Here is a 24994-nt window from a genome sequence, read left to right as displayed (position 1 = left end):
AGCCATTAGCCCAGCCTACATTAGACAGTGGATGCAATGGAGGCAGCTATTCTGCTGCTCCACAGTTCCTTTCTGTCTGTGATGACAGCTGCACCCTGTTGCCGCTCTCCCAAGTATTACAGATTAAAACAGTCAGTTCAGACAGACACACAGAGAATGAATGGATCCTCAGGGCCCAGTTTTTCCAAAAGTGATTCAACTGGATTTCGCAGATCGAATATGATTAAATACATAGACAAAGAAGAATGGCTAGTAAGGACTGGTGTACTACATATTATATAAACACATAAGCCATGATTTATTTATTTTTATTATAGGAAATTAGCTTTAAAACCACAACACTTTCTCTAAGCCTCATGGTAACTTGTAGAATAGCATAAAATTAGCTCTAAAACACGAATATTCTCTGTCAGCCACATGCCACCATTTTTTTCAGTAGCAGGATTTTAGCTATAAAACTGGAGGGGGGGGGGGGGGGGGTTGTTCGAACCTTGACAGAACGAAGGACTCATTGACTTAAAGGACTCCCATTCTATTAATTTTATTTTTATGCATTTAATCCTATTAGATCAGCAAAATCCAGATAGGTAAACTTTTGAAAAACTGGGCCCTGGAGTGTGGGAGTACAATCACAAGGACGGCATTCACTAGACACATGTAACCAACCATACAATTTTCCCTTATGCGGTGACCACCGTTGACTCTTTGTGTCCTCTCTCCTTGCACTCTCCTCCAATGCATTTTGAGGAAGCAGTGTGGAGAGAGGATGCAAGGAAATACAATTGAGACTCACCCCCATGAATTGTGACCATGAGTGTGCTTGACTGGCCCATGCCTGCATGTGATTCTGGTCTGACTTGGGCAGCTGGAGGACCATGATGAGCAGACACATTCCCATGTTCCACTAGCGCTTTCCTTCCACAGCCATCCATCCAAGAGGTAAATGCACACTTTCCACCAGACCAGGCGATGAGGAGAGAACTAGGGTTAGGAATGTCTTGGAGCGACGGCCAGGCCTCCAGGCCTCATTGAGACAGACAGTGGAGCATCACATTAGGAGAGGGAGGCAGCTAGGCGTTAAACATGCTTAAAACCCAGAGCAGATGGAAAACAGTGCAGCATCACACACACACACACACACACCTCTGATTAGGCTGACATGGTGTACAGACAGCCATCAGATCTCAAGTGCACAAACAATGCTCTGACGGCCAATGGTGACCGAAAGCTTAGCCATTAATACTGAAATGACATCTGATTTAGCCTAACTGTGTGGACACTTATTTTTCCCTGTAGTATAGACCTTCCCTCTACATCTCGAACCTAATGGTTGGCAGATGACCACATTATACTAACAAGCATTGCATTCATGGCTCCCGTACAGCGACCCAACATAACACCTGTTCTGAACAGGGTGTCTATTGTGAAGCGGTAGCTGCTGATGGGGTCAATATTGGTCATTAAATATTGTGGTGCTGACAGTGTAAGCCTGTTACCAAACATCTGTACCCAGTCTGCATCCCAAATGGCATGCAGGCAATTCCCTATGTAGTGCACTTCTTTTGACCAGGTCGAAAGTAGTACACTTATATAGGGAACAGGGTTGACATTTGGGCCCCCACCCCCTCGTCTGCTTTCACACGACCAGCACTCGCGTTCAGCAGTGCAGGGATCACTGTCTAATGAAATCACCATTAAAACAGACACACATGACGTCATCTTACTAGAGGAGATGTAAAGGAAGAACAGAAAAATCTGAAAAGTCGAGGAGCATAAATTGTCCTGGTCATTGAGATGGCATTCTCCTATTAGACATATTCAACCAGATGAGCGCAGAACATTAAGCTTGACGGCCAAAACGCTTTAATATTTCATGTGCTTTGCTACCGTCGTGGCGTATATAAACCAGCAGCATCACCGGTTAGAACTGATCATTCTCTCTCCTATCCATCCCCTTAATATCTTATTCAAAAGTAAGTCTTCTCTAACGTGGCAGGAGGGATGAGGGGGCGGAGAGCGAGAGAGAGACAAAAAAGGGAAGAAGAAAAACAAGTTGAAGGCTTTCGGCTGGAGGGAGTTGTGTTGTGCAGGACCAGAAGAAGAGGGGGAGGAGTTGAGAGGCTGGAGGGAGTTGTGTTGTGCAGGACCAGAAGAAGAGGGGGAGGAGTTGAGAGGCTGGAGGGAGTTGTGTAGTGCAGGACCAGAAGAAGAGGGGGAGGAGTTGAGAGGCTGGAGGGAGTTGTGTAGTGCAGGACCAGAAGAAGAGGGGGAGGAGTTGAGAGGCTGGAGGGAGTTGTGTAGTGCAGGACCAGAAGAAGAGGGGGAGGAGTTGAGAGGCTGGAGGGAGTTGTGTTGTGCAGGACCAGAAGAAGAGGGGGAGGAGTTGAGAGGCTGGAGGGAGTTGTGTTGTGCAGGACCAGAAGAAGAGGGGGAGGAGTTGAGAGGCTGGAGGGAGTTGTGTTGTGCAGGACCAGAAGAAGAGGGGGAGGAGTTGAGAGGCTGGAGGGAGTTGTGTTGTGCAGGACCAGAAGAAGAGGGGGAGGAGTTGAGAGGCTGGAGGGAGTTGTGTTGTGCAGGACCAGAAGAAGAGGGGGAGGAGTTGAGAGGCTGGAGGGAGTTGTGTTGTGCAGGACCAGAAGAAGAGGGGGAGGAGTTGAGAGGCTGGAGGGAGTTGTGTTGTGCAGGACCAGAAGAAGAGGGGGAGGAGTTGAGAGGCTGGAGGGAGTTGTGTTGTGCAGGACCAGAAGAAGAGGGGGAGGAGTTGAGAGGCTGGAGGGAGTTGTGTTGTGCAGGACCAGAAGAAGAGGGGGAGGAGTTGAGAGGCTGGAGGGAGTTGTGTTGTGCAGGACCAGAAGAAGAGGGGGAGGAGTTGAGAGGCTGGAGGGAGTTGTGTTGTGCAGGACCAGAAGAAGAGGGGGAGGAGTTGAGAGGCTGGAGGGAGTTGTGTTGTGCAGGACCAGAAGAAGAGGGGGAGGAGTTGAGAGGCTGGAGGGAGTTGTGTTGTGCAGGACCAGAAGAAGAGGGGGAGGAGTTGAGAGGCTGGAGGGAGTTGTGTTGTGCAGGACCAGAAGAAGAGGGGGAGGAGTTGAGAGGCTGGAGGGAGTTGTGTTGTGCAGGACCAGAAGAAGAGGGGGAGGAGTTGAGAGGCTGGAGGGAGTTGTGTTGTGCAGGACCAGAAGAAGAGGGGGAGGAGTTGAGAGGCTGGAGGGAGTTGTGTTGTGCAGGACCAGAAGAAGAGGGGGAGGAGTTGAGAGGCTGGAGGGAGTTGTGTTGTGCAGGACCAGAAGAAGAGGGGGAGGAGTTGAGAGGCTGGAGGGAGTTGTGTTGTGCAGGACCAGAAGAAGAGGGGGAGGAGTTGAGAGGCTGGAGGGAGTTGTGTTGTGCAGGACCAGAAGAAGAGGGGGAGGAGTTGAGAGGCTGGAGGGAGTTGTGTTGTGCAGGACCAGAAGAAGAGGGGGAGGAGTTGAGAGGCTGGAGGGAGTTGTGTTGTGCAGGACCAGAAGAAGAGGGGGAGGAGTTGAGAGGCTGGAGGGAGTTGTGTAGTGCAGGACCAGAAGAAGAGGGGGAGGAGTTGAGAGGCTGGAGGGAGTTGTGTAGTGCAGGACCAGAAGAAGAGGGGGAGGAGTTGAGAGGCTGGAGGGAGTTGTGTTGTGCAGGACCAGAAGAAGAGGGGGAGGAGTTGAGAGGCTGGAGGGAGTTGTGTTGTGCAGGACCAGAAGAAGAGGGGGAGGAGTTGAGAGGCTGGAGGGAGTTGTGTTGTGCAGGACCAGAAGAAGAGGGGGAGGAGTTGAGAGGCTGGAGGGAGTTGTGTTGTGCAGGACCAGAAGAAGAGGGGGAGGAGTTGAGAGGCTGGAGGGAGTTGTGTTGTGCAGGACCAGAAGAAGAGGGGGAGGAGTTGAGAGGCTGGAGGGAGTTGTGTTGTGCAGGACCAGAAGAAGAGGGGGAGGAGTTGAGAGGCTGGAGGGAGTTGTGTTGTGCAGGACCAGAAGAAGAGGGGGAGGAGTTGAGAGGCTGGAGGGAGTTGTGTTGTGCAGGACCAGAAGAAGAGGGGGAGGAGTTGAGAGGCTGGAGGGAGTTGTGTTGTGCAGGACCAGAAGAAGAGGGGGAGGAGTTGAGAGGCTGGAGGGAGTTGTGTTGTGCAGGACCAGAAGAAGAGGGGGAGGAGTTGAGAGGCTGGAGGGAGTTGTGTAGTGCAGGACCAGAAGAAGAGGGGGAGGAGTTGAGAGGCTGGAGGGAGTTGTGTTGTGCAGGACCAGAAGAAGAGGGGGAGGAGTTGAGAGGCTGGAGGGAGTTGTGTTGTGCAGGACCAGAAGAAGAGGGGGAGGAGTTGAGAGGCTGGAGGGAGTTGTGTTGTGCAGGACCAGAAGAAGAGGGGGAGGAGTTGAGAGGCTGGAGGGAGTTGTGTTGTGCAGGACCAGAAGAAGAGGGGGAGGAGTTGAGAGGCTGGAGGGAGTTGTGTTGTGCAGGACCAGAAGAAGAGGGGGAGGAGTTGAGAGGCTGGAGGGAGTTGTGTTGTGCAGGACCAGAAGAAGAGGGGGAGGAGTTGAGAGGCTGGAGGGAGTTGTGTTGTGCAGGACCAGAAGAAGAGGGGGAGGAGTTGAGAGGCTGGAGGGAGTTGTGTTGTGCAGGACCAGAAGAAGAGGGGGAGGAGTTGAGAGGCTGGAGGGAGTTGTGTTGTGCAGGACCAGAAGAAGAGGGGGAGGAGTTGAGAGGCTGGAGGGAGTTGTGTTGTGCAGGACCAGAAGAAGAGGGGGAGGAGTTGAGAGGCTGGAGGGAGTTGTGTTGTGCAGGACCAGAAGAAGAGGGGGAGGAGTTGAGAGGCTGGAGGGAGTTGTGTAGTGCAGGACCAGAAGAAGAGGGGGAGGAGTTGAGAGGCTGGAGGGAGTTGTGTAGTGCAGGACCAGAAGAAGAGGGGGAGGAGTTGAGAGGCTGGAGGGAGTTGTGTTGTGCAGGACCAGAAGAAGAGGGGGAGGAGTTGAGAGGCTGGAGGGAGTTGTGTTGTGCAGGACCAGAAGAAGAGGGGGAGGAGTTGAGAGGCTGGAGGGAGTTGTGTTGTGCAGGACCAGAAGAAGAGGGGGAGGAGTTGAGAGGCTGGAGGGAGTTGTGTTGTGCAGGACCAGAAGAAGAGGGGGAGGAGTTGAGAGGCTGGAGGGAGTTGTGTTGTGCAGGACCAGAAGAAGAGGGGGAGGAGTTGAGAGGCTGGAGGGAGTTGTGTTGTGCAGGACCAGAAGAAGAGGGGGAGGAGTTGAGAGGCTGGAGGGAGTTGTGTTGTGCAGGACCAGAAGAAGAGGGGGAGGAGTTGAGAGGCTGGAGGGAGTTGTGTAGTGCAGGACCAGAAGAAGAGGGGGAGGAGTTGAGAGGCTGGAGGGAGTTGTGTTGTGCAGGACCAGAAGAAGAGGGGGAGGAGTTGAGAGGCTGGAGGGAGTTGTGTTGTGCAGGACCAGAAGAAGAGGGGGAGGAGTTGAGAGGCTGGAGGGAGTTGTGTTGTGCAGGACCAGAAGAAGAGGGGGAGGAGTTGAGAGGCTGGAGGGAGTTGTGTTGTGCAGGACCAGAAGAAGAGGGGGAGGAGTTGAGAGGCTGGAGGGAGTTGTGTTGTGCAGGACCAGAAGAAGAGGGGGAGGAGTTGAGAGGCTGGAGGGAGTTGTGTTGTGCAGGACCAGAAGAAGAGGGGGAGGAGTTGAGAGGCTGGAGGGAGTTGTGTTGTGCAGGACCAGAAGAAGAGGGGGAGGAGTTGAGAGGCTGGAGGGAGTTGTGTTGTGCAGGACCAGAAGAAGAGGGGGAGGAGTTGAGAGGCTGGAGGGAGTTGTGTTGTGCAGGACCAGAAGAAGAGGGGGAGGAGTTGAGAGGCTGGAGGGAGTTGTGTTGTGCAGGACCAGAAGAAGAGGGGGAGGAGTTGAGAGGCTGGAGGGAGTTGTGTTGTGCAGGACCAGAAGAAGAGGGGGAGGAGTTGAGAGGCTGGAGGGAGTTGTGTTGTGCAGGACCAGAAGAAGAGGGGGAGGAGTTGAGAGGCTGGAGGGAGTTGTGTTGTGCAGGACCAGAAGAAGAGGGGGAGGAGTTGAGAGGCTGGAGGGAGTTGTGTTGTGCAGGACCAGAAGAAGAGGGGGAGGAGTTGAGAGGCTGGAGGGAGTTGTGTTGTGCAGGACCAGAAGAAGAGGGGGAGGAGTTGAGAGGCTGGAGGGAGTTGTGTTGTGCAGGACCAGAAGAAGAGGGGGAGGAGTTGAGAGGCTGGAGGGAGTTGTGTTGTGCAGGACCAGAAGAAGAGGGGGAGGAGTTGAGAGGCTGGAGGGAGTTGTGTTGTGCAGGACCAGAAGAAGAGGGGGAGGAGTTGAGAGGCTGGAGGGAGTTGTGTTGTGCAGGACCAGAAGAAGAGGGGGAGGAGTTGAGAGGCTGGAGGGAGTTGTGTTGTGCAGGACCAGAAGAAGAGGGGGAGGAGTTGAGAGGCTGGAGGGAGTTGTGTTGTGCAGGACCAGAAGAAGAGGGGGAGGAGTTGAGAGGCTGGAGGGAGTTGTGTTGTGCAGGACCAGAAGAAGAGGGGGAGGAGTTGAGAGGCTGGAGGGAGTTGTGTTGTGCAGGACCAGAAGAAGAGGGGGAGGAGTTGAGAGGCTGGAGGGAGTTGTGTTGTGCAGGACCAGAAGAAGAGGGGGAGGAGTTGAGAGGCTGGAGGGAGTTGTGTTGTGCAGGACCAGAAGAAGAGGGGGAGGAGTTGAGAGGCTGGAGGGAGTTGTGTTGTGCAGGACCAGAAGAAGAGGGGGAGGAGTTGAGAGGCTGGAGGGAGTTGTGTTGTGCAGGACCAGAAGAAGAGGGGGAGGAGTTGAGAGGCTGGAGGGAGTTGTGTTGTGCAGGACCAGAAGAAGAGGGGGAGGAGTTGAGAGGCTGGAGGGAGTTGTGTTGTGCAGGACCAGAAGAAGAGGGGGAGGAGTTGAGAGGCTGGAGGGAGTTGTGTTGTGCAGGACCAGAAGAAGAGGGGGAGGAGTTGAGAGGCTGGAGGGAGTTGTGTTGTGCAGGACCAGAAGAAGAGGGGGAGGAGTTGAGAGGCTGGAGGGAGTTGTGTTGTGCAGGACCAGAAGAAGAGGGGGAGGAGTTGAGAGGCTGGAGGGAGTTGTGTTGTGCAGGACCAGAAGAAGAGGGGGAGGAGTTGAGAGGCTGGAGGGAGTTGTGTTGTGCAGGACCAGAAGAAGAGGGGGAGGAGTTGAGAGGCTGGAGGGAGTTGTGTTGTGCAGGACCAGAAGAAGAGGGGGAGGAGTTGAGAGGCTGGAGGGAGTTGTGTTGTGCAGGACCAGAAGAAGAGGGGGAGGAGTTGAGAGGCTGGAGGGAGTTGTGTTGTGCAGGACCAGAAGAAGAGGGGGAGGAGTTGAGAGGCTGGAGGGAGTTGTGTTGTGCAGGACCAGAAGAAGAGGGGGAGGAGTTGAGAGGCTGGAGGGAGTTGTGTTGTGCAGGACCAGAAGAAGAGGGGGAGGAGTTGAGAGGCTGGAGGGAGTTGTGTTGTGCAGGACCAGAAGAAGAGGGGGAGGAGTTGAGAGGCTGGAGGGAGTTGTGTTGTGCAGGACCAGAAGAAGAGGGGGAGGAGTTGAGAGGCTGGAGGGAGTTGTGTTGTGCAGGACCAGAAGAAGAGGGGGAGGAGTTGAGAGGCTGGAGGGAGTTGTGTTGTGCAGGACCAGAAGAAGAGGGGGAGGAGTTGAGAGGCTGGAGGGAGTTGTGTTGTGCAGGACCAGAAGAAGAGGGGGAGGAGTTGAGAGGCTGGAGGGAGTTGTGTTGTGCAGGACCAGAAGAAGAGGGGGAGGAGTTGAGAGGCTGGAGGGAGTTGTGTTGTGCAGGACCAGAAGAAGAGGGGGAGGAGTTGAGAGGCTGGAGGGAGTTGTGTTGTGCAGGACCAGAAGAAGAGGGGGAGGAGTTGAGAGGCTGGAGGGAGTTGTGTTGTGCAGGACCAGAAGAAGAGGGGGAGGAGTTGAGAGGCTGGAGGGAGTTGTGTTGTGCAGGACCAGAAGAAGAGGGGGAGGAGTTGAGAGGCTGGAGGGAGTTGTGTTGTGCAGGACCAGAAGAAGAGGGGGAGGAGTTGAGAGGCTGGAGGGAGTTGTGTTGTGCAGGACCAGAAGAAGAGGGGGAGGAGTTGAGAGGCTGGAGGGAGTTGTGTTGTGCAGGACCAGAAGAAGAGGGGGAGGAGTTGAGAGGCTGGAGGGAGTTGTGTTGTGCAGGACCAGAAGAAGAGGGGGAGGAGTTGAGAGGCTGGAGGGAGTTGTGTTGTGCAGGACCAGAAGAAGAGGGGGAGGAGTTGAGAGGCTGGAGGGAGTTGTGTTGTGCAGGACCAGAAGAAGAGGGGGAGGAGTTGAGAGGCTGGAGGGAGTTGTGTTGTGCAGGACCAGAAGAAGAGGGGGAGGAGTTGAGAGGCTGGAGGGAGTTGTGTTGTGCAGGACCAGAAGAAGAGGGGGAGGAGTTGAGAGGCTGGAGGGAGTTGTGTAGTGCAGGACCAGAAGAAGAGGGGGAGGAGTTGAGAGGCTGGAGGGAGTTGTGTAGTGCAGGACCAGAAGAAGAGGGGGAGGAGTTGAGAGGCTGGAGGGAGTTGTGTTGTGCAGGACCAGAAGAAGAGGGGGAGGAGTTGAGAGGCTGGAGGGAGTTGTGTTGTGCAGGACCAGAAGAAGAGGGGGAGGAGTTGAGAGGCTGGAGGGAGTTGTGTTGTGCAGGACCAGAAGAAGAGGGGGAGGAGTTGAGAGGCTGGAGGGAGTTGTGTTGTGCAGGACCAGAAGAAGAGGGGGAGGAGTTGAGAGGCTGGAGGGAGTTGTGTTGTGCAGGACCAGAAGAAGAGGGGGAGGAGTTGAGAGGCTGGAGGGAGTTGTGTTGTGCAGGACCAGAAGAAGAGGGGGAGGAGTTGAGAGGCTGGAGGGAGTTGTGTAGTGCAGGACCAGAAGAAGAGGGGGAGGAGTTGAGAGGCTGGAGGGAGTTGTGTAGTGCAGGACCAGAAGAAGAGGGGGAGGAGTTGAGAGGCTGGAGGGAGTTGTGTTGTGCAGGACCAGAAGAAGAGGGGGAGGAGTTGAGAGGCTGGAGGGAGTTGTGTTGTGCAGGACCAGAAGAAGAGGGGGAGGAGTTGAGAGGCTGGAGGGAGTTGTGTTGTGCAGGACCAGAAGAAGAGGGGGAGGAGTTGAGAGGCTGGAGGGAGTTGTGTTGTGCAGGACCAGAAGAAGAGGGGGAGGAGTTGAGAGGCTGGAGGGAGTTGTGTTGTGCAGGACCAGAAGAAGAGGGGGAGGAGTTGAGAGGCTGGAGGGAGTTGTGTTGTGCAGGACCAGAAGAAGAGGGGGAGGAGTTGAGAGGCTGGAGGGAGTTGTGTAGTGCAGGACCAGAAGAAGAGGGGGAGGAGTTGAGAGGCTGGAGGGAGTTGTGTTGTGCAGGACCAGAAGAAGAGGGGGAGGAGTTGAGAGGCTGGAGGGAGTTGTGTTGTGCAGGACCAGAAGAAGAGGGGGAGGAGTTGAGAGGCTGGAGGGAGTTGTGTTGTGCAGGACCAGAAGAAGAGGGGGAGGAGTTGAGAGGCTGGAGGGAGTTGTGTTGTGCAGGACCAGAAGAAGAGGGGGAGGAGTTGAGAGGCTGGAGGGAGTTGTGTTGTGCAGGACCAGAAGAAGAGGGGGAGGAGTTGAGAGGCTGGAGGGAGTTGTGTAGTGCAGGACCAGAAGAAGAGGGGGAGGAGTTGAGAGGCTGGAGGGAGTTGTGTTGTGCAGGACCAGAAGAAGAGGGGGAGGAGTTGAGAGGCTGGAGGGAGTTGTGTAGTGCAGGACCAGAAGAAGAGGGGGAGGAGTTGAGAGGCTGGAGGGAGTTGTGTAGTGCAGGACCAGAAGAAGAGGGGGAGGAGTTGAGAGGCTGGAGGGAGTTGTGTAGTGCAGGACCAGAAGAAGAGGGGGAGGAGTTGAGAGGCTGGAGGGAGTTGTGTAGTGCAGGACCAGAAGAAGAGGGGGAGGAGTTGAGAGGCTGGAAGGAGTTGTGTTGTGCAGGACCAGAAGAAGAGGGGGAGGAGTTGAGAGGCTGGAGGGAGTTGTGTAGTGCAGGACCAGAAGAAGAGGGGGAGGAGTTGAGAGGCTGGAGGGAGTTGTGTTGTGCAGGACCAGAAGAAGAGGGGGAGGAGTTGAGAGGCTGGAGGGAGTTGTGTAGTGCAGGACCAGAAGAAGAGGGGGAGGAGTTGAGAGGCTGGAGGGAGTTGTGTAGTGCAGGACCAGAAGAAGAGGGGGAGGAGTTGAGAGGCTGGAGGGAGTTGTGTAGTGCAGGACCAGAAGAAGAGGGGGAGGAGTTGAGAGGCTGGAGGGAGTGTGTAGTGCAGAACGAGAAGAAGAGGGGGAGGAGTTGAGAGGCTAGAGGGAGTTGTGTTGGACCAGAAGAAGAGGGGGAGGAGCTGAGAGGCTGGAGGGAGTTGTGTTGGACCAGAAGAAGAGGGGGAGGAGCTGAGAGGCTGGAGGGAGTTGTGCAGGACCAGAAGAAGAGGGGGAGGAGCTGAGAGGCTGGAGGGAGTTGTGTTGGACCAGAAGAAGAGGGGGAGGAGCTGAGAGGCTGGAGGGAGTTGTGTTGGACCAGAAGAAGAGGGGGAGGAGCTGAGAGGCTGGAGGGAGTTGTGTTGGACCAGAAGAAGAGGGGGAGGAGTTGAGAGGCTGGAGGGAGTTGTGTTGGACCAGAAGAAGAGGGGGAGGAGCTGAGAGGCTGGAGGGAGTTGTGTTGGACCAGAAGAAGAGGGGGAGGAGCTGAGAGGCTGGAGGGAGTTGTGTTGGACCAGAAGAAGAGGGGGAGGAGCTGAGAGGCTGGAGGGAGTTGTGTTGGACCAGAAGAAGAGGGGGAGGAGTTGAGAGGCTGGAGGGAGTTGTGTTGGACCAGAAGAAGAGGGGGAGGAGCTGAGAGGCTGGAGGGAGTTGTGTTGGACCAGAAGAAGAGGGGGAGGAGTTGAGAGGCTGGAGGGAGTTGTGCAGGACCACAAGAAGAGGGGGAGGAGTTGAGAGGCTAGAGGGAGTTGTGTTGGACCAGAAGAGGGGGAGGAGGATATTTCAATGCACTGGCAGGGAGAGAGAGCAACAGATTGACCTTGCCACCAACAGGGCCCTTATACAGGAAGTACACCGGATGTCATATTATGGGCAAGGTATGCTAGTCATTTTACAGCTTCATCTTCATGCTCTAAAATGTTGCATTAATCAACATATACGTACAATTTCTTATACTAACGGCTGACACACAAAAATGTGTACTACTCACGGTTGATAAATGAGGCCCACTGTCTATTGGGACATTCCATCATGGCGTGCCTTTGTCTCAAAGATAAACATGCATATGATTGGCCCTCAGACGCATCACCTAAACACAGCAGAAGCCATTATACAAAAAAAACAGCCAAGATGAGGGGAAGCGTAGAGGTAGTAAGAGAAAGAGAACGAGAGGTGAGAGAGAGAGAGAGAGAGAGAGAGAGAAGATGAGTGAGAGAGAGAGAAAGAGAGAGTGAGTGAGAAGATGAGGAGTGAGTTAGAGGTACATGTAGAGAGTAGGGCTGTCCCCGACTAAAAACAATATTGGTCGACCAAGAGTCGTCTGTTCTTTCGACCAATCGATTGGGCAAAATGCTCAAACGTGTATTTTTCCATATACAGACATATCCTATGTGTTGTAATCAAATCAACTATATCCACGGAGCTTGTCTGATGCTTTAAGTAAAATGTTTGATGAAATAATTAAGGCACACAAATGACTAGAGGGAGTCCGACCACAATTGATTTAAAATGTCCTAGGCCTGGCTCAAACTTGCTGCGCTGTGTTAAAATGTGTTCATCTGCCAAACTTGGTGCCCTTCTGCAGCTACCACCACAGAACATCAAGTGTGTGTATCGCACTGTCCATGTTGCTGAAGCTGCAACATAGTTACAACCATTTCTGACTGAAAGGTTGTTACCGAAATCCTTCATTTGTTTAGGAAAAACAACCACTCCCTATTCCCTCAACCCTTGCTCTCTTTACGTGACACATGTAAGCATCGCATACACATGACCAATAGTGCCTGATCTATATCCTATCACATCAATAAATTGGTTATAATAAACTCTGAACACCGTAACATGTGACAGCAAAATGGATGTAGCAAATAAATAAATTGGACAATGGGGGAATGTTTACTGGTTGCTCAGGAGGTAAAGGGGAAGTCAGACGTGTGGAATAAATGTGACTAGTTGTGGAAAATACTGGAGATCAAGAAAAAGAAGATAAGGAATAATGTAAACACTAAATAAATATAAGCGTACCAGAGAGTCTTATGTTTTTCCAGCAAAGATGAAAAACAGTCGTATTTGTGAACGCAATTTCTGAAATGGAACGGTTTATTTATTGTTTACGCTAATTATTCAATGGTAGCTTTTATCTTTCATTTTAAAACTAAAATGCTTGATTGCATTTCAAATCATGAATGACTCCTATGCTGTGTGATGACATGAACAAATGATTGATTGATACAGTAGCCTATAGAAGTATTGAAATATAGGCTTAAGTAAGTTAGTGTTAATACTAAACAGGATGCACTCTTTGGCCTACAGCTCAATGGTGTTTATATAAGGCTGCTATACTAAGCCTACTAATGAAAACACATGACTTATTATAATGATGGATGTATTATGCACATAGCACCATGGTCTAGGAAAGACGCCAATTCAACAGAGCACTGATGTGTTTCAGAACCGCGGAAAGCAACCGCTATCCACACGGGCGAGAACACGCATTCGGTATAAAATATTTTTTTTATTTGTGTTGACCTATTTTTCTTACATAATATAACCATATACAATTTCAGTAGCAAACATCTTTGAGTGATGACTGTGCCATAAACACGGCCTTCACAACTGATCTGTCCACTCAGACAGGCACGAAATCAGGTGTCTTGTACATCATGAATAAAATATATACACTGCTCAAAAAAATAAAGGGAACACTTAAACAACACAATATAACTCCAAGTCAATCACACTTCTATGAAATCAAACTGTCCACTTAGGAAGCAACACTGATTGACAATAAATTTCACATGCTGTTGTGCAAATAAAATAGACAAAAGGTGGAAATTATAGGCAATTAGTAAGACACCCCCAAAAAAGGAATGGTTCTGCAGGTGGTGACCACACACCACTTCTCAGTTCCTATGCTTCCTGGCTGATGTTTTGGTCACTTTTGAATGCTAGCGGTGCTCTCACTCTAGTGGTAGCATGAGACGGAGTCTACAACCCACACAAGTGGCTTAGGTAGTGCAGTTCATCCAGGATGGCACATCAATGCGAGCTGTGGCAAAAAGGTTTGTTGTGTCTGTCAGCGTAGTGTCCAGAGCATGGAGGCGCTACCAGGAGACAGGCCAGTACATCAGGAGATGTGGAGGAGGCCGTAGGAGGGCAACAACCCAGCAGCAGGACCGCTACCGCCGCCTTTGTGCAAGGAGGTGCACTGCCAGAGCCCTGCAAAATGACCTCCAGCAGGCCACAAATGTGCATGTGTCAGCATATGGTCTCACGAGGGGTCTGAGGATCTCATCTCGGTGGCAGTCACCTAAATGGCAGTCAGGCTACCTCTGGCTAGCACATGGAGGGCTGTGCGGCCCCACAAAGAAAATCCACACCACACCATGACTGACCCACCGCCAAACCGGTCATGCTGGAGGATGTTGCAGGCAGCAGAACGTTCTCCACGGCGTCTCCAGACTCTGTCACGTCTGTCACATGTGCTCAGTGTGAACCTGCTTTCATCTGTGAAGAGCACAGGGCGCCAGTTGCGAATTTGCCAATCTTGGTGTTCTCTGGCAAATGTCAAACGTCCTGCACGGTGTTGGGCTGTAAGCACAACCCCCACCTGTGGACGTCGGGCCCTCATACCACCCTCATGGAGTCTGTTTCTGACCGTTTGAGCAGACACATGCACATTTGTGGCCTGCTGGAGGTCATTTTGCAGGGCTCTGGCAGTGCACCTCCTTGCACAAAGGCGGAGGTAGCGGTCCTGCTGCTGGGTTGTTGCCCTCCTACGGCCTCCTCCACGTCTCCTGATGTACTGGCCTGTCTCCTGGTAGCGCCTCCATGCTCTGGACACTACGCTGACAGACACAGCAAACCTTTTTGCCACAGCTCGCATTGATGTGCCATCCTGGATGAGCTGCACTACCTGAGCCACTTGTGTGGGTTGTAGACTCCGTCTCATGCTACCACTAGAGTGAAAGCACCGCCAGCATTCAAAAGTGACCAAAACATCAGCCAGGAAGCATAGGAACTGAGAAGTGGTGTGTGGTCACCACCTGCAGAACCATTCCCTTTTTGGGGGTGTCTTACTAATTGCCTATAATTTCCACCTTTTGTCTATTCCATTTGCACAACAGCATGTGAAATTTATTGTCAATCAGTGTTGCTTCCTAAGTGGACAGTTTGATTTCACAGAAGTGTGATTGACTTGGAGTTACATTGTGTTGTTTAAGTGTTCCCTTTATTTTTTTGAGCAGTGTATATATATATATATATATATATATATATATAAATAATTGTTACCGCTCGACTAAAGAAATCTCCATCGACCAACAGCCTATCGACCAAATAAACGACCAGTCAACTAAATGGAGTCAGCCCTAGTAGAGAGATGGAGAAAGGCAGAGAGAGAGAGTGTGTGTGAGAGGATGGAGGCTGTCCTTGGAGTGATGTTATCAGTGCTAATTAGCATGGGCCCAGGTCTTCTCAGGCCACAAGCTGGCATTTCTAGCTCCGCTCATCTGCTCAGTGGCTGACTTCTCACTGCTCTTAAATTAGCCTCTTCAGGACTACAGTCAGCGAGACATAAGCTAGTAAGAGAGAGAGAGAGTATACAATACATATACAGGTAACTACCAGGATAAAGGAAACACTTGAGTAAATGAGGGATATAAAGTATATTGAAAGCAGGTACTTTGACATCCCATCATGCTTAGGGTCATGTATAAAATGCCCAGTTTCTGGTTTTGCCATAGCCTACAGTGGTTTTTATGAGCTCTAAAAGTGTCCTTGTCCGAAGTGTCGGACTCGACGACAGTTGCTATCTATTGAAGCGGTGCAATTGGTTGCCCAAAATTCTGGGACAGGGCTTAGTGAAAGGTCAATTGATTCTGGAAAGGTGCCGGAGAAAGCGTTTTCCACCACCATCAACAAAACACCCAACATTTGTTCCACACACTTGTAGATACTCTGAATGATCGGCTATGAAACTCCAACTGACATTTACTCCTGAGGTGCTGACCTGTTGCAACCTCGACATCCACTGATTATCATTTGACCCTGCTGGTCATCTATGAACATTTTAACATCTTGGCCATGTTCTGTTATAATCTCCACTCGGCCCAGTCAGAAGAGAACTAGCCACCCGTCATAGCCTGGTTCCTCTCTAGGTTTCTTCCTAGGTTCTGGCCTTTCTAGGGAGTTATTCCTAGCCACCGTGCTTCTACATCTGCATTACTTGCTGTTTGTGGTTTTAGGCTGGGTTTCTGTACAGCACTTTGTGACATCAGCTGATATAAGAAGGTTTTATAAATACATTTGATTGAAGCTGTTCTGGCAGCTTGTGGTGGCCCAATTCAGACACTTTATAGTGGTGTTTCCTTTGTTTTGGCAAAAAACCCGTACAGTATTTTGGCCTATTCAATGATGAAAGCTATATCTATGGACCTATTGTACACATGACAACAAGTTGTGACCAATCTACATTTCACTTTATTAATGATAACAGAGTATGCAGCAGTGTTGTGTTGGAGACCACCTAAAGTGAGACCGAGTCAAGGTCAAGACCGGAGCAAATCGAGTCTGAATCAAGACCAAGAAAGGAGGATGGGGGGGTGAGAGAGACCAAGTCAAGACCGGGAGGGGAACAAGGGGTCCGAGACCGAGTCAAGACCGAAACAAATGCAAGTCCAATTCAAGACCATAAGGATTTATAAAACAATGATTATAATATAATAATGTTCTGATTTAATCTCTTCAGTTTTTGTTGGAAAGAAAAGGGTTAAATCAGGATTTTTCTTTGCTGGTCTCTGTGGAGATAAGTCTAGCTACAGTAGCTAAGTCAGCCATTGGCTAGGCTCTCATAAGCTAGATAAAAGGCATCTGCCATTCAACTGTATTAGGGCAACATTTTGGAGTTAAAATGTGATTGGTTGATTCTACTTTGACCAACCTGCTCTTAAAGAGCTTCTGTCTCCATGTTTTTTAAATTATTTTTATTTAAGCATTCATGTGATTTTCCTTTAATGTGTAAAACACGAGGGCTCTCTGTGGAGTAACTCAAGCCTTTATATATATATATATATATAGGCTTTTCTTATTTTGCCAAACTTGCACACAGGAAATAAAACGAATATTCAAAACTGCTTGCACACAGAACACCCAGCTGGTGATGGTGATATAACTGAGTAGAACAATCCTTCTACACCAGACGGACAACATTACCTTCATCCTTCATTCCTATACATTTCAAAGCAATAAATAAGTTTTTTTACAAAAACTTATGGAAACTTCTGCCTTCTTGAAGGCCAACAGGTCACTGTGCAATAGCGAGCAGTAGTTTTCCCACGGTCTAGCTAGCTAGCAATTTTTGTTGTTGTTGGTTTTTGGTGTTATCAAAGAGAATGTTGCTGCTAATTTGTTAGCTTCTCCCTTGAAGAATAACTTTCAACAAGAAGTTAAGTTTCAAATGATTATCATCTGGTGAGTGGAACTGTGTTATTGCAGCACGCTTCCTGTTAGCCGTCTCTGACAATAACTTGTGTGAAACATTGTTGCACTTAGTAGAACTGACAGAATTTTAGCAATATGAAATCTTATTAAGATCTGTTCATATATACCCCCAGGAAGGACACTTTTAAAATAATTTTCTGACAAGTGACCACTTTAACCACTTTTCACGTTTACATAAAATGTTTGGGAATTATGTATACTAAGGCTTTTGTGAAAATTCTATATCAATATAGAGTGGGAAAACAGACATATGTTTGGACAATTAATAGACACTGCAGTAAATGAAACTGAATAAAAACATCTGTCTTGTCCAGGAACGGAGTCTACCCAGACCGGTGCGCCATAGACAATCAGAGCTACGGTAGACCTTAATACAAATAAGCCATTGGCAACACGGGCCCGCCATCATTCACTTTGAACTGGACTGTGTGTTTACAGAAAGTAGCAACATCGTGACTTTAGATCATTAGAACACATTCACCAAAAGCCAAAAAATACACCATAATGGATTTATGTAAATATGACAACACCACGGCATCCCTCTTACATTTGGGAACTTTACAGTCCTATTGACCAAACAACCATGAAAAAGGTAGGCTCTCTCTCCCTCAGTTATGCACATCAACCGTGTATAGCTAGTGAAAAATGATTTGATGGAAAAGTCAGTCACTCAACCACTCCTCCAATGGCATGTCATCCTCCTAGTTAGCTAGCTAACGTTGGGCTCCGTGTTTTTAGCTTGCTACATAAATCAAAAGGTTAGCCTATTAGCCACGCTATGACTGACTTGCGATCATTGCCCTTGCTAGTTTTACTGTATTGACATTTCCAGCATTAGTTACATTTGTCCGTTGTCCAGAATATTGAATGAATTAAATTGAAACAGCCCGAATGGAGGCAGCAAACAATGTACCAGGCCAGCTGTGATTTACAACCTGATAGTCAGATTTTTTTGGACTCCCAAGAAATGTATTGGTTAATTATATTAATGATGCATTATACTGCATCCATCTATTCTGACAACAATGCCTTAGTGTACGTCACGGAACGTTGAGTTAAACAATCTATTTTTAAAACCTCTAAGTTGGTTTTGTCGTATAAACTGAGAATTGTATATTTTTGATTGATAGTCTGTTTCATATCTGCAAACTAGTTAAAACACTAAGTTCCACTTTAAAGTCACCGGTTACTTTGTGTGCAAAACGCTGACATGTTTTTTGCCATGGGAAGTAATAGTTGTACATTTTCATTGGGAAATGCTTGTGTTATTTTTTCTTATGATTGGGACCTATTGGCTTATTATGTCTGAGTTTATGGACTGCTTATCCTTTAACATCATGCCGTGTGTGACTGCTGTCTTTCCATCGGCCCTATGCAGTGGTGCCTGGAGAAGTGGGTAGACTCAAATTCCCCAAAAGTCCCCAAACAGCCCACCCAGCAAAGGAAAGGCACCCCTTGGGAAAGATCATGTTTTTCTATAGATTCTTCTGATTTTCACTCAAAATCAAAAAAAGTGGGCGGGCCTGGCTCCCCAGTGGGCGGGCCTCCCCAGTGGGCGGGCCTGCCAGGGCCTGGCTCCCCAATAAAACTGGCCTTTAGACTAGTTGAGTATCTGGAGCATAAGCATTTGAGTTCGATTACCGGCTCAAAATGGCCAGCATCCCGGAGTCGCCTCTTCACTGTGGACGTTGAGACTGGTGTTTTGCGGGTCCTATTTAATGAAGCTGCCAGTTGAGGACTTGTGAGGCGTCTGTTTCTCAAACTAGACACTCTAATGTACTTATCCTCTTGCTCAGTTGTGTACCGGAGCCTCCCACTCCTCTTTCTATTCTGGTTAGAGCTAGTTTGCTTTGTTCTGTGAAGGGAGTAGTATACAGCGTTGTACGAGATCTTCAGTTTCTTGGCAATTTCTCACATGGAATAGACTAACGAATTTCAGAAGAAAGTTTTTTGTTGCTGGACATTTTGAGCCTGTTATCGAACCCACAAATGCTGAAGCTCCAGATACTCAACTAGTCTAAAGAGGGCAATTTTTACTGCTTCTTTAACCAGAACAATAGTTTCAGCTGTGCTAACATACTTGCAAAAGGGCTTTCTAATGATCAATTAGCCTTTTAAAATGATCAACTTGGATTAGCTAACACAATGTGCCATTGGAACACAGATGTGATGGTTGCTGATAATGGGCCTCTGTACGCCTATGTAGATATTCCATAAAAATATATATTTTTTAAATCAGCCATTTCCAGCTACAATAGTCATTTACAACAGTAACAATGTCTACACTGCATTTCTGATCAATTTGATGTTATTTTAAAAATGGACCAAAAGAGCTTTTCTTTAAAAAAAACAAGGACATTTCTAACTGACTCAACTTTTGAACGGTAGTGTGTGTGTGTGTGTGTGTGTATAAATATCAAATTCATTTTACTCCTCATGTTACTATTTTGAAACTCTGCACCTTTGGGAAAGGCTCGTCAGCAAGCGTTTCATGGTAAAGTATACACCAGCTGTATTCAGCGCATGTGACAATGTTTTGCGTCTCTAAGCTTATTGTACACCTGACGTAAGTGGTGTTTCTCCATTTCAACAGTGAGCACCAAAAGTACTGGGACAGTGACATGTTGTTGTTTGGCTCTGTACTCCAATACTTGGATTTGAAATGATACCATGACATCAAAGAGCAGCCTTTCATCTTTAATTTGAGGGTATTTTCATCCATATCGGGTGAACCGACCAAAAGTATTGGGACAATCTTGGGGTCACTTTTATAAATAAGAATATATGTTTCTAAACAATTCTACATTCATGTGGATGCTACCATGATTACTGATAATTCTGAATGAATCTGAATGAAATAAATAAGAGAGAAAGTTAGATTCAAAATATTATACCCCCCAAAAATGCTCACCTTCCCCATTATTGTAATGTTGAGAGGTTAGCATGTCTTGGGGGTATGATATTTGTGCATCTAATTTTCTCAATCATCACTATTCACGATTCATTCAGGACTATCCGTTATCATGGTAGCATCCACATTAACGTAGCAGTGTTATTAACATATGCTATTCTTATTTACAATAAAAAGTGACTCCAATGACAATACATTAGTTACCATTCATTTCTATTTGGGAACAAAATAATCTGAAACACAACCAAATTTTTTTTATAATAATAATTAAAAAAACAGCAAATGAATCCAAGATGTAGTCATTGAGTGCTATGAATATGGGACCAAATACAAAATGTGACTATTTTAATACACATCAGTGAATTGGCCCCAATACTATTGGTCCCCTAATAATGGTTCATCTGATATGGATGAAAATACACCCTCAAATAAAAGCTGACAGTCTGCACTTTAACCTCAGACATTGTATCAATTCAAATCCAAAGTGCTGGAGAAGAGCCAACATAAAAAAAACAAGTGTCACTGTCCCAATACTTTGAGCTAACTGTAATTCCTCACTGTAATTCCAATCTTAATACATTTCCTCGTTCTTAGAGTTAATGTACTTAGACTTAGAGCAAAGAACAGAATGTACAGGTGTGTCATGGAACACTGATCATTGTTGGGGAGAAACAGACATTACACAATCCTTCCATAATTAAGGCCTCATCTTCCTCCCTCTGCTTGGAAGAATTGAAGGAGAGTGAGTAGTAAACATAATAGCCTAGACTAGTCCTTGAGAAGAGAGACAAGAGTAAAAACAGCTGCAATGGAAATGCTCTTTCCCTCTCAATTATCCATCATATCTGAAACTTTATTCACACCCAGATGATCTAAAACCCTTTACAGAGCAGTCAGTGTGTAGTGATTAAGCCTGTTGCCAGGGTTTAAACCTCCCCTATGTTGGGCCTGCCTGCCTGGGAGAGCACTTCTGTTGCAGGAGAGGGGCCTGCCTGCCTGGGAAAGAGGGCTGGAGCCTGGGCCTGCCTGCCTGGGAGAGAGGGCTGGAGCCTGGGCCTGCCTGCCTGGGAGAGAGGGCTGGAGCCTGGGCCTGCCTGCCTGGGAGAGAGGGCTGGAGCCTGGGCCTGCCTGCCTGGGAGAGAGGGCTGGAGCCTGGGCCTGCCTGCCTGGGAGAGAGGGCTGGAGCCTGGGCCTGCCTGCCTGGGAGAGAGGGCTGGAGCCTGGGCCTGCCTGCCTGGGAGAGAGGGCTGGAGCCTGGGCCTGCCTGCCTGGGAGAGAGGGCTGGAGCCTGGGCCTGCCTGCCTGGGAGAGAGGGCTGGAGCCTGGGCCTGCCTGCCTGGGAGAGAGGGCTGGAGCCCGGGCCTGCCTGCCTGGGAGAGAGGGCTGGAGCCCGGGCCTGCCTGCCTGGGAGAGGGGGCTGGAGCCCGGGCCTGCCTGCCTGGGAGAGGGGGCTGGAGCCCGGGCCTGCCTGCCTGGGAGAGGGGGCTGGAGCCCGGGCCTGCCTGCCTGGGAGAGGGGGCTGGAGCCTGGGCCTGCCTGTGTCCCAAATGGCACCCTATTCCCTTTATATTGCACTACTTTTGATAAGGGTTCATAGGATGCAGAATGTCCCCCTCTCCCTGACAGCCATTTGTCAGGCACAGTTGATGTGTCCTCACCCCACGCATCCATCAACACACCTCACACTTGCAGAGATATAGTTGCACATTACTGTCAGACACGTTGCTGACTCACAGAGGAGGAACTACGCAGTAAATATAGAGTCAGTCAGGGAAGACAAGCAGGATAAATATCAAGTTTTAATTGGACTTTACACGTGCAGAGGAACATGTAAGACATTTATGTAGACACGGCCTATGGGATACATGCAATGCACACATACATGCATGCATAGGTTACTCACAAACACAAACCACAACCGTTGAACCCGCCAACAGATCGCGGACACACAGGATGTCCGTGACACTCGGGTAATGTCCCAAATGGCACCCTATTCCATATAGTGCACTACTTTTGTCCAAAACCCTGACAGAAAAGTAGTGCACTATATAGGGAATAGGGTTCCATTTGGGAGGAAGACAGGATGTCAAGTCTGAATATCCTACAAAAAAGCTAAACTAACTGGGTGAAGGTAACAGAGGGGGGGCAACTTCCGTTGGACCTCGGTCACACACACAGACACTACTATTTCAGGCTATTGTCCCTCTTCATACAATAATAAAACATTTTTAAAAATAGACTGAACTAGCCTAGACATCAGTATTATCAGCTAGATAGGCGACGCAGACAACCTTAAGGGACTGGTAGCCTCGGACTGCCACGGTGTAACTTTCTGTTCATAGTTACTTCCCACTCAAAGCCTGAGACTTACTGATGAGCTGGCTGGCCTACTTGATAAGGTTACTGTAGGTTATGTGGGAAGCATGGGCTTAAGCAATGAAAGTTGTTTATTTAAAATCAAGCTACTGGCTGCTAATGGGCAAATATTTGTTTATAGTGAGAGATAAATGAATGTACACATTATACAGAGAACTCTGATACAGAATATTCAAGAGCTATGTGAAGACCAAATATATGCTAAATATGGAAGCTAACGACTTCATATTGCTCAGGCAATATCTTGGGAAATTGCATGTTCAGAACAAGCAGAAATGTGTTCATTACAAGCATGTCTGTTAGCTTCCTATTCAAGCTGTCTACATAAAAGGATGACATCATGAAGTCAGGTTGGTTGTTGTAGGCTGTTCCACTGGCTGCTATTTCAGCCTTTAATAAGACATTTCAAGCTCGTAATGTTAACCTACACTTACTTCTATGCAGATTACGGAAACAAAATATCTGCATTTCAATGGTATAGCTATCGTTGAAAGCATTGTATGAATGACAATAGACGGCAAATCAAACAAAACATTAAAAAGGTTGCTGTCAATGGTGTTAAACCAGTGTGTAGTACACTAGTCCAACATTTGCTTCGAGCACAAAAAGAATAGACGCACTAACGTTAGACTCGGGGGAGAATGTAATCTCTGTCTGTCAATTACTGTGCAGTTAAAGCAAATGTCGTGTCATTTACATATTTTAACATGTGCATTGAGCTATGCAATCGTGTTCGTTGTCTGCCAATCCATCCATCGCAGAATGTCCAAAAAATGATGCCGTAAGTAGCTGGTTGTAAAACGTTCAGTCGCAACATGTATCCACTGAAAAACAGTCTGTGGCACAACCAGACAGTAGCTAGCTACATTGTAGTTCCAGACGTCTAGTGACAACTCGCCAATTATCAAGTAAAACCTCTTGAAACAAAATGACAATTCCCAAAATCGACAGGTAAACCAAGTTGAAAGGCTTTTGAGCAACTGCATACAGGTTTTAAAAACATGTCTCATTGTTTATCGAGAGGTTCAGTTTATAATTTAACACAAGCGGTGAACCAAACGGGCTTGTCATTTGCTCGCAATACACTTACCCATGAGCTCAGGTCGGTGCTTATTAAAATACGTCCTCTGTTCCTCATTTGTCAAGAAATACTTTCAACGATTTAAAAGCACTGTATGAATGATAAACAATTTCCAATGAAACCGACCGGGAGAATTGTTTTGCGAGCAGGTGTAACCAACCAAGTATTTGGCTTGCACAGTTCAACTACCCTACGCACTTCACTGACTGCCCATCTAGTCACAGACTGTTACGTTAAAACAACAATGCGTTCAAGTCTCAACTTTGGTAGTCATCATGCTATGAGTCATAATAAAGAATACAACTACATTAGCCTGGTATCTTGACAACGAATGAATAATTTCACAGTAACATGGGTTACTTCGACTTCATCTTAAAGGAAACGAAGACATGACGGAAGTGTCTCTCGTGTATAAGGCCAGCAAATTAGAAGCGTGAAAGGGTGACAGCAATAGCGAAAATGAACATTTGTACCTTCATCATAAATAAACCAAATTAAAAACTGACCAGTGATGTTCTTGTTCCTTTTGATGAATCCCACGTTTCCAATAACATTTAGTCCAACTCCGAGAGACAACTTGACTTTCTGAAGTTTAGTCAGGACTTCCTGAATGAGGGCTCGAGTCGCTCCTTTCCTCTGCACGAGCACGGCCCCTTGTCGCTGACAGCTAGTTTGACAGGCGGAAATAAATTCGTAGATTATCTGGCAAGCAGCAGTTGTCTTTAGTTCTGGCGTCTATAAATGTTATGGTTTAAACAACAAAAAAACGAGATTCACTGTATGTGTCACAGTTGTTTAGATCATGCCCGTTGATTATTGATCATGATCAATACATTGCACTGATCAGATGTCGTGTTGTCAAGACCATTGTCATTTAACTCTATACAATATTGGACGTTTTAGTATGTGCTGTTTACAAGGAGAAACAATCGAGTTCAGAGTCAAAGCAGACGAGGACAGGAGGTGGATGAGAGAAACAAAAATGTATCGGTTATCGGCTATAAAGGATCATCAACAGACAACCTTTGGGGATAGAAAAACTAGGGATATCAATGTTAAAAATGAAAATTAATACTTGGGTAGACTGTGTTAGGTTTCAGTCATGTCCACATTAATAAAATAACATGGGGTTAATTGCATTTTTTTTAAATGAGAAAACCCACCTTTATTTTTTGGGGCTTTATGTATATTGTTCAATGTTGCATTGGGACAATATTGACCACTGAAAGCGATGAAAGTCAGTCACAGAAATGTAAATTCTGATCAAATGTTTCACTTGGCACTGTTCATAAAAACTAAGGCGACACAATTGAAAAAAAATGAAATAAATAAACAATAAGGTGATACTGACATCTGGTGTTAGAACTTAGAATGACACCTTTAATACTAGACAGTCCATGGAATTTATGTCTAATAAAAACATGATGAGTTGCAGGAAATTCATTGCAAAATGCTTAAAAAGTGAAGTATTAGGTCCTCGAGTTAGGTCCCGGGTTGGACCCCTATTTTCCCCTCTGCCTCCCTCTCAGTGTCTTTTGGCCAGGGCAGCAGTAATGAGTCTTGGCAGGGTGTTCATGGGAATATCTGTGCACCAGGCAGATACTGTACTTCCCCATAGTGCATGTGTATAATGGTCTGGGCGTTGTTCGGAACAAGACTCGCATAACCTTGCCTGAGACCTTCAGACTTTCTTTGGCTCCCAAGCCAATACCTAGGCTTTGGTTCAGCTGGAAAACAGTCTTGTGAGATCCGAGTTCGATCCCCGATCAGACAAACTGGTGCTGTGATCGAGATTTATTTATTTATTTATTTTACCGTTATTTTACCAGGTAAGTTGACTGAGAACACGTTCTCATTTGCAGCAACGACCTGGGGAATAGTTACAGGGGAGAGGAGGGG

General features: G+C 47.9%; 1 protein-coding gene across 2 annotated transcripts in view; it reads right to left on the bottom strand.

Moving 5' to 3' along the window:
• The window catches only part of LOC129826655 (serine/threonine-protein kinase TAO3-like), a 163554-nt gene extending 139522 nt beyond the window's left edge, over positions 1-24032 (bottom strand). The window contains exon 1 of one of the 2 annotated variants that reach the window (XM_055887616.1): positions 23602-24032. The gene's annotated coding sequence lies outside the window, so the exon portion shown is untranslated. Of the gene's footprint in view, positions 1-23104; positions 23551-23601 lie in introns of those variants that run through there. The other variant, XM_055887617.1, reaches the window with a different exon arrangement.
• Positions 24033-24994: the final 962 nt, after the last annotated feature.

Source organism: Salvelinus fontinalis, chromosome 28, assembly GCF_029448725.1.
Source record: "Salvelinus fontinalis isolate EN_2023a chromosome 28, ASM2944872v1, whole genome shotgun sequence".
Taxonomy (NCBI): domain Eukaryota; kingdom Metazoa; phylum Chordata; class Actinopteri; order Salmoniformes; family Salmonidae; genus Salvelinus; species Salvelinus fontinalis.
Note: the sequence above shows the minus strand (reverse complement) of the source record. Positions and strands in the feature narration are given on the sequence as shown.